The sequence below is a fragment of the Prionailurus bengalensis genome, chromosome X, assembly GCF_016509475.1.
Source record: "Prionailurus bengalensis isolate Pbe53 chromosome X, Fcat_Pben_1.1_paternal_pri, whole genome shotgun sequence".
Taxonomy (NCBI): Eukaryota; Metazoa; Chordata; class Mammalia; order Carnivora; family Felidae; genus Prionailurus; species Prionailurus bengalensis.
This window is the reverse complement of record NC_057361.1, coordinates 99022721-99037066: the sequence shown is the minus strand read 5'-3', so window position 1 is coordinate 99037066 and position 14346 is coordinate 99022721. Positions and strand designations below refer to the sequence as shown.

Genomic DNA, 14346 nt, shown 5'->3' with positions numbered 1-14346 from the left:
GATAAATAGATAAAGACTATGGTGCTTTATTAAATTATTCACTTGAGGCTAATTCATAAATCTCTCAGTATGCAAACCATACCCTCCCTAAACCTGATCTGACAGTTACTAGAAACCCACCCCACATAAACCCAAAAGACCTGGTTTATTTAAAGGATTGAAAGCCCAATACAACAGGGGATTTAATTCTAAAATGGAAGGGTCTATATTGGGTCATATTATGTACTCCCACTGCAGTCAAGTTAGAGGAGCAGTCTTCATGGGCTCCCGTATCTAAATAAAACTTGTACCCCCTTTACATGAAATCAATGAGCAAACTAATGTGCCTTCCTATTCCCGTAAACCTGTAGAAGACCTCAAACTTCTCTTCAAGTGGAAATAATGGTTGTACCTTTCTTTTTCATTCCCCTTTCCCAATTTCTATTCACAATTCCTTCTCATGATGGGTCGTTCAAAAGGATCACCCCAGACATTTGAGTTACAAACCAGAACGACCAATTTGATTCCAGCTGCCTGTTCCCACTCCCATCTGAGGATGCTTCAAGCCTCACATCTAAAAATCTCACTGGTAGACACTGGGTTTCTAATTTGCTCTAACCACTAACCTATATTTTTCTTATTTCTGTAAAGGGACCTCTTATTAATTACCTAATCGCTTACTAAATAGAGTCTATATGATGGCTAAACACCACCTGCTACACAGTGAAGGACTTAAGTGGCTCTCAAAGTAACATTATATTATTAAATGCTAAAATACCTCATATGCATACAGCCATTCTACAAAATAGAATGGCATTAGATGTTTTAGCTGCTGTACAAGGTGGAACTTGAGCTGTCATAAAAAGGAAATGCGGCGTATACATTCCAGATGACCACAAAAATGTTTTTGGATTTCTAACTGCCATGAATACTCGAATTGGCACTTTAAACAATCCCTCTCTTCCCTTTCGTGATTGGTTAAACTCCTAGACTAGAGGATTTTTGTCAACTACCAAAGGACTTTTATTTGGGCTAATCTTTCTGGTTATTCTCATTATCTTCGGCTGTTTTCTCCCATGTCTCTGTCTCTCTGCCTGGTGCCAAGACTCCATCACTGCAGGAACTTCAAGCCAACAGATGATCCTTTCTACTCAAGAAGGTGCATCCACGTTGTCTGCCTTGGATTCAGCTGCCTCCACCTTAACTCCCCTGTATGTTCCCTGACCAGTATTGACCCATAAAGGTAGGGACATCTCTACGTCCTTACTCAGCAGAAAGAAGCTACAGAATACGAGACCTTCCACCTTCAGCAACCATAAAGGTTTAAGGGTCAAAATTGTTCAGGGGGGATACGATGAGGGAGTGTGGGGCAAGCTGACAGCAAAGTACAGGGTAACAGCACTGCCCCCCCCCCTCCCATCAGGTGGGATATGTGTGCTATTCCTCGGACACTCCTGGCTGCCCAAGGACAGGGGAAAGGAAAGAAAGCAGATAGTTGGCCGATAGAGATGACAGTCATGCAGGACAGGAGTCTCCTTCAGTTCACGGATAACTTAGAAAACTGCAAGAAAAAGGCAATCTTCTCCATAGCCTCATCTCCAGAAACCTACAGATTCCGTCTCCTGAGGCCCTAATATCACCCTCACCAAGATGGAAGGGGGTTTAAGTGCCAGCCATGATGATGTGGGAAACTAAGGCAAGTGAGAAATTAAATTCCCTTACTGCCTACAGCCCACTGACAAGTCCTTGAGGCCAGCAGAGTGACCTCCCTCTAGGAGCTCAGCTGCCTCGATGACGACACTTTGCTAGGGGCAAAAGGGAATCTTGGGTTAACATTATCCTGACGCCCCAGGATCCTGTAAGTCTACTGTACCATATGAAAATTCCTTTGGAAACTTCCTTTATCTCAACTCCCCGGAGATATATGCTGGCAATCATACTCCAGGCTTCTGGCCCCTGATAGACATCTGAGGGGTCTCATGACTGAGGCTTTACTAAATGGTAATACATTGCATTTTCCTACCAGCAGCTGGCCCCCCAAGATCCTGGAAACCTTGCTTCCAAAATTCCTTAGAAACCTAACCCCCCCCCCCAACCTGAGGGTATCTAATCCGTTACTCATCACAACCCCAGTGCAGCCCTTTCTACCCTGCCCCGGGTCCTGTCCCCATGCTTTAATGAAATCAGCTTTCTGCACCAAAACATCAAGAATTCTTACCTGGCCATCGGCTCCAGACCACCCCACCATCACCCCAAAACCCCATCACATTCGAGCCCCACATTGGGCTGTCTGCTGTCAGCATAGAGCCCCCTTCAGATCCTGTCACCCTCTCTCTTTGCCCATCCCCGACTCACCTTCTCTCAAATAATAAAAATAAAACATTAAGCAAAAAGATTAAAAACATAAAATTCACAAGGAGAAAAAAGAAGAAAGAGGATGATGGTGGACTGGCTTATGTCCAACTAACCCATTTGCCAATAACAAGTATAAATTCTGGCAAAAGTGAAAAACTGCTTGCAGGCATTAGGGAGTGACCTAAAGGAGGCAGAAATTGAAAGGGATCAGGCCATGGGAAGAAGGGAATAGTTCACATCCCCATCTGCAAGGTTTGTTGCCCCAAAATAACCCCCATGCTGTGTGGCATGTGGCCATAGAAACTGAGCAAAGCTGGAGTCTCCATGGTCTTTGCAGGCAGAGAACAGCGTTCAGGGGGTGTTAGGATGGCTGCGAATGTCGGGGATAAACTAGGAAAGGGAGGTTCTATGGGGAGCGAAGGAAGGGAAGCTCTCAAATCTGCATAGAAGCTTCTCTCAAGTTCTTTTTTTTTTTTTTTTTTTTAAGTAGGCTCCACGCTCAACATGGGGCTTCAACTCGGGACCCTGAGATGGAGACCTCAGCTGAGATCAAGAGTCAGATGCTTAACCGACTGAGCCGCCCAGGTGCCCCAAACTTCTCTCAAATTCTTGAGAGACTCCTAAATTGTACATGTGTGGAGTTAAAATCCAAAGAGTGCAGGTGCAAGGCAACAGCTGGACGGTGAAAAGACATGAGCTAAGAGTCCCGCTGTGCCCACCGCCGTGGAGACACATGCGGGAGTTTATTCCACCCAAGTTAGGGGCACTGGACAAGACACCAGGATTCCCACAGAAAACATAAGCCACATTTTAGGATGAAAGAGCATACACCTGGACCAGGAGATTCTCCCTGGAAAGAAAGGGAAAACTGACAGACGTGTGCTCCAAAAGGACACAATCTGTCAGTAATGTAACTAGAAGAAACCATAACGTGGTTTAGGGGAAAATAATAGAAAATCTAGACTATCAAACACATCGTTTCCCCAGAGGTCAGGGGATGAGTGAGTGAATAACTCATGAAAGTGAAACAGTAACCCTCAAATTCCCCTACATTGATCTGTACATTTAATGCAATTCCTATAAACATTCCAGCAATGTTTGTTGCAGACATAGGCTAGGACGTTCTAAAATTTATATGGGAAGACAATTGACCCAGAAGAGCTAAAAGAATTTTTTTTTTCAGTAGGCTCTTCGCCCAACGTGGGGCTTGAAGTCAGGACTCCTCAAACAGCCAGGCATCCCCAGAGCTAAAAGAATTAAAAAAAAAAAAAAAAAAAAAAGAGGAGGAGGAATTATTCTACCAGATGTGAAGTTTTATTATATACTTAATGAAATTTAGAAAGTGTGGTGTTGGCAGAAGGAAAGAAACATAAATCAGTAGAACCAGACTCACACATATATGCTCAAATTATTTTTGCAAAAGCTGCAAAAGCAATTTCATGGAGAAAAGGTAGACTTTTAAACAAGTGATGCGGAAGCCGTCGGACCTCCGAAGGTAAAAAGCTGACCTTGAATCAGAGCTCACTTCTTATGCAACAGTCAACTCAAAATGCATCATGGGCTTAAAAGGAAAACTTAAAAACTTTAGAAAAAAACCTAGAAGAGAATATTTGGGATTTAGGGCTGGGGTGGGGGGAAGACCTTCCCACTAATTGCTTAAAAGAATTTAGAGGGGCGCCTGGGTGGCTCAGTCGGTTAAGCGTCCGACTTCGGCTCAGGTCATGATCTCACAGTTTGTGGGGTTTGAGCCCTGCATCGGGCTCTGTGCTGACAGCGCAGAGCCTGGAGCCTGCCTCACATTCTGTGTTTCCCTCTCTCTCTGCCCTGGCCCTGCTCCTGCTCTGTCTTTCTCTGTCTCTCAAAAGTGAATAAACATTTAAAAAAAAGAAAAAGAATTTAGATAGAGCACCCGCTCCAGGAAAGGAGCAGTCACCAAGGACAACTACATTATAATATGAACTAGGGGTGGTAGGCAGGAAGTTAGTAAAATCTGTTTGTTAAAATTCTTCTCTAAGTCCCATTGTCTCTATGACCCATAAAGATTTGTTTACCAAACATCTTTCCATTCTTCCTGTGAATTGTCCTCCTTCCCTCTGAAGCCCAGACTCCTCACTCCTCCTCCTTAGTCCAGAAGGACATTTATACCTCATTTTATCTGTCTGAAATCTCTCATGTTTATGGTGGCTTCTCCCCATATATGTAATTTTGATTCTCCTGTTAGTCTGTCTCCTGTCAATTTTAATTCTTTTTTTCCTGTCGATTTTAATTCTTAAAACAGCGAGGAGTACCTTGAAGGTTAGAGGAAACAGACTATAAAAAACAATTTGAAGCAGGGGCGCCTGGGTGTCTCAGTCGGTTAAGCGTCCGACTTCGGCTCAGGTCATGATCTCGTGGTTCGTGAGTTCAAGCCCCATGTCAGGCTCTGTGCTGATGGCTCAGAGCCTGGAGCCTGTTTCAGATTCTGTGTCTCCCTCTCTCTCTGACCCTCCCCCATTCATGCTCTGTCTCTCTCTGTCTCAAAAATAAATAAACGTTAAAAAAAATTAAAAAAAACAACAATTTCAAGCAAAGTTCCACCCACCTAACAAAGGTAGAAATGTTAGGGGAGAATTATGCCTTAGGGATATCGGTCACATTCAAAATTCTGTAACTACCAAATGCAAGAGTCAAGGTTCTGAGAAATTTCTAACACCTCAAATTTTTATCTTCCTTTTTGTGACCTATGCTGAAGACCTTGTCTGGAACTTGTCACTGATGGGGGCTGGCTATTACCTCAGGCTGGATTCTTCCATGTATTAATTCCAAATACTTTTTCATTGGCTTAGTCAGTGATGGCTGATCTGTGGGTCAATGGATCAAGGGAGGATTGTTTGTGACCATAGAAAACCCTAAATTGTATCAAAGGATAATTTGGAGAAAAAAAATAGAATAAGGAGAAAATAAAGCAGAAAAGGAAAACTCAGAGTGGGTTTATTAGCCTTGCTGCAGAGAGTGTGAGTAGGTTTGAGATGGAAAGGTCGAGCACAGGTGGACCTGGGGAGGCCAGACAGGCAGCCGGACAAAGCGGGCCCCGGAGACCGGGCACGGGGCTCCCAGGCAGGTCTGGCCAGGGCTTGGGAGGCCCGGGCCTCTCTGCTTTGTCAGGCCGGCAAAGCAAAGCTCAGGAAAAGAAACCCTTCAGTTTGGTGAATTTGGCTGAGTTGATTTCCGCCCCCCCGGGCTTGCCTAGTGCTCTCTCAATGGAGTTCTGAAGGGAAAAGGAGCCACAGGAAACAAATCAGAAAAAAGACATCATGTTCTCCTCCGTCTCCAAACTCGACGCATGAATTCTTGAAGAAAAATTTCCCCCTTTTTATGAAGATACAATTGATACGCAGCCCTGTATAAGTTTAAGGGGTTCAGCATAATAATGTGACTTACATGTGTCGTGAGGTGATTACCACGATAAGTTAGTTAGTCACCATCCAGCATCTCCTATAGATGCAAACAAAGAAAACGATGTTTGTGATGACAGCTGCTAGGACTGAGCCTCTTACCAGCTTCCATATCCTCCCTCCTGCAGGGCTGCCTATAGACGGCCCTTGTGCATTGCACCCGGTACTTCCTTTCCTTACAGAGCGAGCTTGTGCCTCTTGAACACCTTTGTCCAGCTCCCCCTCCCTACCTCCCCTGCTAACCACAAGTCTGATCTCTTTTTGTAGCAGTTTGGGGTGTTTTTGTTTTTGTTTTAGATTCCACATATAATTGAGACAATAACGTGTTTGTCTGAAGAAAATGTTAGTGGACGCCCCCCTCTCTATCTTGCAAATACAGTAAGAGTTGTTTTATGCAACCAGCCTTAGAAATATACAACACTAGTACTGATGGGGTTTTGGGGTGATGGTGGGAGGTCCAGAGCCTCTCTGCAAGAGGCCTTTTGGTCTGGGTCCTGATTTAGAGCCGTGAAGGCTAGACCTAGGGTACCTGTGTTCCTTTGCCCTGTTTAAGGCCATGCAGTGTTACAGGAGATCAGTCCTTGTCTACATTTTGCAATCCAAATTGTCTCCAGTGGTTAAAAGGCATCTCAAAGGAGAACCCTTGGGGACCAAAGAGATGCTCCCATGCTCCTCCTAGAGAGAAAAGTAGAGAGAGAGAGAAGTAGTGAAGGTCCATTACCAGGAGAATCCCCCAACTCCCTGGTGGCGTCCCACATACAGGATATGTCAGAGGTTCCTGAGGTGTCAAAGCAACCTGAGGCATCCCTCGAATGAAATCGTTATGACTGCTGACCAGCCACTAAGGGCTCCTGAGGAGGGATACTAGCATCCCGCCGCTTCCCCATTGCATCCTAGGCTACAGATGGGTGCCCGGTGTATGGACCTGAGTTAGCCTTGCTGAGAAGGCAGAGAAGAAACCTCCGTCTTTAACCATGGAAAACACTAGAAAAGTTTTACAAGGAGGGATAACACAATTTTATAATTTAAGTAGTTAGTAGAGGACACTGACGGAAAACAGTAAAGATGGAAATCCATCATAATCTAAGCGACATTCCAACACCTAGTCTTTATAGCCAACTTCCCTAGAAAACAGTCCCCCTATGGTTTCCATTCAATGGGGTACTGGTTTCGGCCGGCTCCCAGTGGAGGTCTCTCGGCCAGAAGCGGCTAGACCAGAGATGTGGAGGGGATCACGTTAGACCAATGAGGAGGAAACCGCACATGGGAGTCTTAAGATTGGCAGCCTTCCTAGTGACTTAGGTGGCTGTCCCGTGCCCAAGACAGACAACTTTTTATAAGGACAGGAATAAAGAGAGGGCATCAAGTTTCTGGGTCTTATTACCATTCCTGGGAGGGTACTACCAGCCAAAAGGCAGGCTTTCTCCTCCCCATAGAGTAGCCACGGGCTAGAGGATTGCGGCCGGAGCAATTGACATGAAAGTGTTCCGGTAAGACCATCCTCCTCGAAAAGCCCCTGGAATGAGAGTAAAGGGAGAAAAGAGAAAGTACTCTTTCTCTTTTGGGGTTTGCACCAGCTCAGAGTCCAGATGGAAGGACTTGTAGCCCCAAGCTGGGCACCATATGATGAAGTTTTGGGATGATGGTGGGGGTTCTGGAGGCGACGTACAAGAAACAATTCTTGAAGACGTCTTTGATGCAAAAAGGTGATTGTATTAAAGCACGGGACCAAGACCCTTGGGCAGGAAGAGCTGCACTGGGGTTGTCAAGAGTGGCTGGTTATATACTCTGGAGTTGGGGAGGTCAAGACAAAAGGGAGGCCTCCAGAGGGACTTTGATGTGCTAAAGAGGATTCCTAAGATACCGGAGGCCTTGCTGTTGTCAAGCTAAGGTTGTTTTTCCCTCTAGTAAGGCATTGGCATTAGGGCAGCAGGGTTCCCTGGAGAAATGTTATACTCTGTATTTGCCTCAAGTATTTGTCAATGGGCTGCAGGTCATAAGGAAATTTAATTTTACCTGCCATTGCCTTCCTGCCCTTGTTCCCCACATCATTATGGAGGGGTGATGTTGGGGCTCCAGGAAACTGAGTCTATAGGTTTCTGGACATTAGGCTATTGACAAGATTGCCTTTTTCTTTTTTTTTTTTTTTAACGTTTATTTATTTTTGGGACAGAGAGAGACAGAGCATGAACGGGGGAGGGGCAGAGAGAGGGAGACACAGAATCGGAAACAGGCTCCAGGCTCTGAGCCATCAGCCCAGAGCCCGACGCGGGGCTTGAACTCACGGACCGCGAGATCGCCACCTGGCTGAAGTCGGACGCTTAACCGACTGCGCCACCCAGGCACCCCAAGATTGCCTTTTTCTTGTAATTTACTAAGATATTTGCAAACTGATGGGGACTCATGCCCTGTATGACTGTGACCTCTATCACTTAACCATTTGTTTTCTCTCCTTTCCTTTGTCCTTGGGCAGCCAGGAGTACCTGAGGAATGTCACACATACCCCACCTGGGTGGGGGTGGGGATGCTAGCTTGCATTCTGTCCTCAGCCCACCCCATGCTCCCTCATCAGTACCAGCCGATTCTTCAGTTGGCCCGCTTTGTGCTTTGGCTTATGTTCATGCAGATTTGACCTCCGGGAAACTTGGGTCCCCCCAAACTGGGCTCCAAGCGCTGGCTTTTTTAGACCACATACCCATGCGGCCGAAGGACCACGTACTGACACGGGACAGGGAGAGGAGGCCTCAGCTAACGTTTTCCGTTGAGTCGGCCTGGGTCGGCACGAGGCCCACCTTCGGTTGGGCAGCCCCCCACACCAGAAACGCCACCTCACCCAGGTGTATGTGACCCAGGGTGAAGCCTCCTCCGGGAGGAATCCCCACCTCCCACACTACTGGGGATTTTTGTCTCCTATGCTCCGGCAGCCAGTTGTTTCCTTCCAGCCCCCGTTAAGTGGAGCTGACGCCCCAGCAGATACATTCCATGTAGCCGGCAGCCCCCTTCTCGCTCGGTTCCTGGATTAGACCCTTAGGGAAAGACTGGGCCAAGGTGTGTGTGTGTGTGTGTGTGTGTGTGTGTGTGTGTGTAGGGCAGCTGGTCCCTCCTTGGCCCTCCCACTTTACCTTTTCTGTCTTTATTACTGTGGGTGGTTACAGCAAAGCAGAGGGTCACTTCTCATCACCATCAGGGAGGTGTTGTGCCGCCTCCCCCGGGAGCACGCCCGTCCTCTTCCTCAGGTGAGCTTCTCTGAGGCTTCGTCTCCCCCAGAGGCTGAAGCCTCTACCTTCTTTCCAGGCAGTGTCCTCACCAGATGTCTGCCCGGGGAGAAGCAGTGGGGGACAAAGCCCAGCGTGTCTGATGGTTTTGGTGAGGTCTTGGGGTGATGTTGGGATTCACAGCTGATGGCCAAGAAAGAATTCTTGAAGACATCTTCGGTGCAAAAAGGTCATTTTATGAAAGCATGGGGACAGGACCCGTGGGCAAAAGAGCTGCACTGGGGTTGTGACGAGTAACTGATTAGATACCCTCAGGTTAGGAGGGGGGTCAGGAACAGCATAAGTTTCTAAGGAATTTTGGAAGCAAGGTTTCCAGGATCTTGGGGGGCCAGCTGCTGGTAGGAAAATGCAATGTATTACCATTTAGTAAAGCCTCAGTCATGAGACCCCTCAGATGTATATCAGGGGCCAGAAGCCTGGAGTATGATTGCCAGCATATATCTCCGGGGAGTTGAGATAAAGGAAGTTTCCAAAGGAATTTTCATATGGTACAGTAGATTTACAGGATCCTGGGGCGTCAGGATAATGTTAACCCAAGATTCCCTTTTGCCCCTAGCAAAGTGTCATCATCGAGGCAGCTGAGCTCCTAGAGGGAGGTCACTCTGCTGGCCTCAAGGACTTGTCAGTGGGCTGTAGGCAGTAAGGGAATTTAATTTCTCACTTGCCTTAGTTTCCCACATCATCATGGCTGGCACTTAAACCCCCTTCCATCTTGGTGAGGGTGATATTAGGGCCTCAGGAGACGGAATCTGTAGGTTTCTGGAGATGAGGCTATGGAGAAGATTGCCTTTTTCTTGCAGTTTTCTAAGTTATCCGTGAACTGAAGGAGACTCCTGTCCTGCATGACTGTCATCTCTATCGGCCAACTATCTGCTTTCTTTCCTTTCCCCTGTCCTTGGGCAGCCAGGAGTGTCCGAGGAATAGCACACATACTCCTGGGGGGGGGGGGGGGAGGGGCGGTGCTGTTAGCATGTACTTTGCCATCAGCTTGCCCCACGCTCCCTCATCAGAACTCATGAACCATGAAATCATGACCCAAGCTAGAGTTGGATGCTCAACTGACTGAGCCACAAAGGTGCCCCACTCCTTGTTAATTTTATATCATCAGTTTTTTAAAGAACGTTGTCCCGCAGAAGGTATATTTTTATACATTTGCCTTAAAAAAAACCTTTCTAATCACAGTTGTTCTGCTGGAAAATACTGTAAATCTCTCTGTTTAAAATCCTCCATATTCCCTTTCCAAATTAAAGGTTTTTTCAAGTTTATTTATTTATTTTGAGGGAGAGAGAGAGAAGGTGAGCAAGCCAGTGGGGAAGGGACAGAGAGAGAGAGGGAGAGGGAGAGAGAGAGAGAGAGAGAGAGAGAGAGAGAGAGAATCCCAAGCAGGCTCCATGCTGTCAGCCCAGAGACTCATGAATAATGAGATCATGACCTGAGCAGAAATCAAGGGTCAGAAGCTCAGCCGATTGAGCCACACAGGTGCCCTCCAAATTAAATTGATCAGACCACTTTTTTTTTAATTTTTTTTAATGTTTATTTATTTTTGAGACAGAGAGAGACAGAGCATGAGCAGGGAAGGGGCAGAGAGAGAGGGAGACACAGAATCTGAAACAGGCTCCAGGCTCTGAGCTGTCAGCACAGAGCCCGATGCGGGGCTCGAACTCACGGACCGTGAGATCATGCCCTGAGCCGAAGTCGGACACTTAACCGACCAAGCCACCCAGGTGCCCCTAATCAGACCACTTTTAAGGAAGAAACAAAGGCTTTTTACTTTGATTGCTTAAACTTGAGAAATGTGACCTTCTCCTATGAGTCAGACCCTTTTGGGCACTTGTAATGGGTGTAAGCATGATAGCAGTATTTTTTATCTTTCTATTTCTAATAATTATTCCAGAGTATCTAAAGGACAGGCTTGTAGTGAATCAGAAACACTCTACTACCAACCCAGTTCTCTTTTGCCTCCCTACGATACATTTTAAAATAAAGCAAAGTTGGGGCGCCTGGGTGGCGCAGTCGGTTAAGCGTCCGACTTCAGCCAGGTCACGATCTCGCGGTCCATGAGTTCGAGCCCCTCGTCGGGCTCTGTGCTGACAGCTCGGAGCCCAGAGCCTGTTTCAGATTCTGTGTCTCCCTCTCTCTCTGCCCCTCCCCCGTTCATGCTCTGTCTCTCTCTGTCCCACAAATAAATAAACGTTGAAAAAAAATTTTTTTTAAATAAATAAATTAAATTAAATTAAATAAAGCAAAGAAATGAAGAAAAATCCCTCATTGCTATAGTTCTTATCTAAACTGTTCTAGGGGCACCTGGGTGGCTCAGTTGGCTGAGGGTCCAACTTTGGCTCGGGTCATGATCTCGTGGTTTATGGGTTCGAGCCTCACATCGGGCTCTGTGCTGAGAGCTCAGAGCCTGCAGCCTGCTTCACATTCTGTGTCTCCCTCTCCATGCCTTCCCTGCTAATGCTCTGTCTCTGTCAAAAATGAATAAATGTTAAAAAAATTTTTTTAATGTCCTCAATGCATGTAGAGTCTTTGAATCATGTCTTGTTTTTATCATGTTTCTTTCTTGTATCATATGACTTTACTGAGGCAGACATTTCTCATTTCTTTTTCTTTTTTTAGTAGTCTCCGTGCTCAACGTGTGGCTCGAAATCACGACCCTGAGATCAAGAGTCACATGCTCCACTGACTGAGCCAACCAGGCCAGGCAAACATTTCTAAGCAGAGGTATAAGATGATTAGTTCCTTCTGCAGCACAGGATGTCACAGAAGTGACAGAATCAATTTTCAGAGAGTTTCAGGAATAACAATTTTTTTTTAGTTATGAGTCAGGAGTTGAAAGCAACATATTCTTTCTTTTCCAAATTTACCAGTGTCCTTATTTCTTTTTTTTTTAATTTTTTTTAACGTTTTATTTATTTTTGAGACAGGGAGAGACAGAGCATGAACAGCGGAGGGTCAGAGAGAGGGAGACACAGAATCCGAAACAGGCTCCAGGCTCCGAGCTGTCAGCACAGAGCCCGACGCGGGGCTCGAACCCACGGACCATGAGATCATGACCTGAGCCGAAGTCGGCCGCTCAACCAACTGAGCCACCCAGGCACCCCCAGTGTCCTTATTTCTTGCAGCTAATTGCTTTCTTCCAGCACTTAGAAAATCTGCAGAAAGAATGTGAGAGCAGTCCTGTCTGCATGGGTGCAATTTCTTAAGGAAGGGACCCTCGCATATCTGAACATGATCTCTCCCTTTGAGCTCAAGATGGGTGCTCAGGGGAACGTGTAGAAAAGGACAGTTCCGGGGCGCCTGGGTGGCGCAGTCGGTTAAGCGTCCGACTTCAGCCAGGTCACGATCTCGCGGTCCGGGAGTTCGAGCCCCGCGTCGGGCTCTGGGCTGATGGCTCAGAGCCTAGAGCCTGTTTCCGATTCTGTGTCTCCCTCTCTCTCTGCCCCTCCCCCGTTCATGCTCTGTCTCTCTCTGTCCCAAAAATAAATAAACGTTGAAAAAAAAAAATTAAAAAAAAAAAAAGAAAAGAAAAGGACAGTCCCAGCCCCTCCCAAAAGGGAACTAGGCATTGGAGGAGCAATGGAAAAGTCCAGAAGAAGATGCACATGACAGAGCTGTGCCAGATGTGGTGTGATTATTGATTCTGTTCCAAGTAGTCTTGGACTTTGATCAAAATCCGAAAAAAAAAGTGCTTTAACAGAAAATGTACCCAGGTAATATCAGTTTCCGGCTCAAGCTGGTCAGTGAATGCATGTACACGGCAGAGCCTGTTTGAAAGACTACTTTGGAATATTTTTTTTAACTTTATTTTAGAAAGAGAGAGCACGCAGACAATGGGGAGAGACAGAGAAACGTAAGCAGGCTCCACACTCAGCGCAGAGCTCAACGTGGGGATCAATCCCATGTCTCTGGGATCACGACCTGAGCCAAAATCATGAGTCGGACCCTCAACCGACTGAGCCACCTGGGCACCCCTTGAGAGACTACTTTGGAAGCCAGATCATGGACGACCAAGTTCACTGCCTCAACTGCCCCAAACCAAAGTGCCCTTTGTGGCTACCTGTAGTCAGGTAAGTGCTTACTCGTCTGGAAGCTCACTTCCCAATGGGAACCTGCTTCTCAAGAACTTCATTGAAGAGGCTCACCAGGACATTCCCAGGCCTGCAGCCAGGCCTTAATCTGTTTTCTGTATCCAGCAAGAATGATGCTTGTATCTCACTTTAGGGGTACACAAATCTAAATCCACCTCTGCTGACCCTGAAATCAGCAGTCCTCCACAGGGCAAGTGCTTTTTTTTTAAGGTTATTCAGTTATTTTGAGAGAGACAGAGACAACACGGGTGGGGAAGGGGCAGAGAGAGAGAGGGAGACAGAGAATCCCAAGCAGGCTCCACGTGGTCAGCGTGGAGCATGACATGGGGCTGGAACTCACAAAACAGATCATGACCTGAGCCGAAACCAAGAGTCAGACGCTTAACCGACTGGGCCACCCAGGCTCTCCCACAAGTGTCATTTTGTAGTGCTGGCCATTTGCTTTGTAAACCTGCTATAAATCCCATCATCCTGGGGAACATTCTAGCCTTTCTTTTCATGAGCTTAGTGTCTGTGGCCCACATCTCCTAGATGGGTTAATCTGGTTATTTAGAGCATTTAAGCAAAGTACAGCCACAGTTGGTTGGAGCCTGGAGTGAGAAGAAGGCTCTACATGGCTAAGCCACTGAACTGGCCCAGAATCCTAAGGGTTTCCCTGTGCTGTAGCACCAGGGACCGAACTGGCCAGGAAGACGTCCAACTTTGTCACACGTTCTGCTTCCTTCCAGGGGAAAGGACTAGTGCCAGAGGAATCATTTGCGTATTATGACCACGTTCTCCTCCAGTCCTCCTGGGACCTGATGGGGGTGTGCTGACCTTGGCTCCCATTCATGCTGCCAGCTGTGATGGCTCCACCATGGGCATGCGTGCCCGCCACAGTTATGCCTTCTGTATTCTGTGCCAACCGACCCCCCCCTTAGAGCCCCTCCACAGGAGATGACCGTAGGATGTTGGGATGTGTGAACTTGACAAACTAGAAGAAAAAAGCCTCTTCATTTTAACGGTAATTTTATTTCTTTTATTTCTTTATTTCATCATTTATGCTCTTGGCATAACCTGTTGTAGGTTCTGGGAATACAGCGTCGAACCAAAGACACAAACACCTCTGTCGGCACGGAGCTTACTTTCTACCGGTGGGGACACAGGCAATGAGCCAAGCAAATAAGGATATTACGAGGTGGTAAGAGCTAAAGGGGAAACATGGAGCAGGGA

The 14346-nt window shown here is 46.7% G+C and overlaps 1 long non-coding RNA gene across 1 annotated transcript; it reads left to right on the top strand.

The window, feature by feature from the left end:
• The first annotated feature begins 12576 nt into the window (after positions 1-12576).
• Positions 12577-14141, top strand: LOC122477239. The gene is made up of 2 exons (XR_006295660.1): positions 12577-13113; positions 13863-14141. It is a non-coding gene; the product is annotated as an uncharacterized LOC122477239 (long non-coding RNA).
• The last annotated feature ends 205 nt before the right edge of the window (positions 14142-14346 follow it).